This window comes from Musca autumnalis, unplaced genomic scaffold (assembly GCF_047663935.1).
Source record: "Musca autumnalis isolate F117 unplaced genomic scaffold, ASM4766393v1 scaffold_5, whole genome shotgun sequence".
NCBI classification, from domain to species: Eukaryota; Metazoa; Arthropoda; class Insecta; order Diptera; family Muscidae; genus Musca; species Musca autumnalis.
Window position 1 is genome coordinate 36,739,581 of NW_027412088.1, and position 2,163 is coordinate 36,741,743.

The 2,163-nt window shown below is 35.1% G+C and overlaps 1 long non-coding RNA gene across 1 annotated transcript; it reads right to left on the reverse strand.

Annotated features, from left to right (window-relative positions):
• Positions 1-938: 938 nt before the first annotated feature.
• Positions 939-1,855, reverse strand: LOC141406418 (uncharacterized). Its single transcript, XR_012413386.1, has 3 exons — positions 1,574-1,855; positions 1,452-1,503; positions 939-1,388 (listed from the first exon to the last, which is right to left on the reverse strand). It is a non-coding gene; the product is annotated as an uncharacterized lncRNA (long non-coding RNA).
• Positions 1,856-2,163: the final 308 nt, after the last annotated feature.

Below are 2,163 nucleotides of genomic sequence, written 5' to 3' on the forward strand. Positions count from 1 at the left end.
CTACGCCAACCTGTTTTACATCATTGTAAAGATGAGTTTTTCTACTTTCATTGCTAGACTGTGCTTTGGGAAGGTCCCCAACCAAAGCTGTGATATTCCTCACTATTATTAAAATCGCAAAAATGAAAAGTTGTGTTCTATTAGCGGCTATTGGGATACCTTCGTTGTTTGACCACCTACGACAAACTACGTTACATCGTTGCAAAGGTGATACTTTCTACTTTCATTAACAGGTTTTGCTTTTTTTGCCCATTCCGACCCCTGAATATTATCCGACCATCACCAAAATCAATAGGCTTCTTCCCCTCCGGGACCTTCATCAACACCCAAAATCGTTGCGACCTGTAGCGTGATTACAAGGTTTAGATGGGCAGACGGACGGACACACATAGCCAGATCGACTCAGCTCGTCGAGACATTCATTTTGGTATATATCGTCACCTGAAATGCCCAAAGACGCGACCCTCAAAGAGTTACGTTGAGGGTTACGTCTTTGGGTATTTCAGGTGTCGATATATGTGATTATTTCGATGCGTTACAAACGTTTTGACCAAAACAACATATAATACCCTCCCCAAATAGTGGTGTAGGGTAGAATGAAGCGAATTTGAAGAAAACATGGTGATTGTCATAGAACACTTGATACGCCCATACCTAATATTCAACGCGACGTACTATAATAATTCACCATCCTACCACAAAAGCGCTCTTGGGGCGTCCGTATTACCCAAATACGTTATGACCGCAGTCCCGTTTTAAAACACAAAACCCCGATTAAAACATTTTAAATCTTTTCTCATTCATGATTTATTTGGCTTTTATTTTCAAAATACAAAACACACACATACATATGTATGTACAAAACATATTATACTTTCTGTCAGCGTTGAATTTTTCCAACTTTAAATAAAATACTGCCAACGTATTTCGGTATTACCCAATAGAAAGTGTCTTTAAGACAACATTGATGAATCGTGCACGACATTTCCAATTCGTTCACGACCCTTTGCAGACAGCCCTTTGGAATCGTTGACGACTTTTTCACACAAGTGTCCCAGTATTCATGCACGACAACATGGGCGACAAGGTAAGCGAAGTTGTCGTCGATGACGACTTGGAAGACAAAAAACCCGTTATTTCGTTGACGACTGCTTTGCAGACATTGTCTTGCCATTTGTCATTAACGACCCTACTAAAGACAAGTTCATTTTGTTGCCTTGTGTAATTTTTTATTAAATTATAAAATACATTATGTCTAAAAATTTCATCTTAAATTAATTATACTTAATTCCCGGATGTTCTGCATGTCACCACTTTCTTCCAGCTTTACCACGCCTTATTTCTTTCCCCAGCCAACTGAAGGGGCGATCTCCTTCACCTTGTGGATTCTGCAAAAAAAGAGATTATAAATGACTGTTGAAAATAACCGCTAATATATTCGAAAATCTTACCATATACCATGTGCTTCATATCGCGATTTTCAAAGTTCGCCATGCCTTCAACCTAAATACACGTATTTAAAGAACAAACACAATTAGTTTTTATGCATTTTAATCTACTTATTCTTACTTACCGCTTTTAGTTAATGCACTTTGCATAAATAATAATTGTATACATCGTGACGCGGCATCCAAATTTTATTATTTCACAATCTTAAATTTATTACAAATAGAAAATTTAATATCTTCATAAATATATGTACAATTATTTCAAAGCTCGCTTTTTTGAGAATTTTTTTGAGTTTGTTGCCAAGACAAAATGCAAGACATGGTCATGCAAGTTGTCGTACATGACAATTTCATAGATTTCGTCAACGAATCGTCGACGAAAATGTCATCAACGATTTGATTTTCTATTGGGTATTCATAAGAATACATGTGTTCTATTTTTTCACTACAAACGCTTTGGGAATACGGACGTATTTAGGCACGCCTCTTAAATGTAAATGTATATATATTAGGGTTACGATTTTTAATTTTTCTTAAAAATGAATGATCTACTTTTGCTATTTTCAAATTATAGTTTTGTGGAAAAATACTATAAAATAAAAAAATCTCAAAAAATTGTTTCTTGTAGCACGAATAACTATACTTTTGAATAAAATTATTAAAATGAATATTAAAAAAATGATCTTAGCCATAATAGCCAACATATTCAAATAAA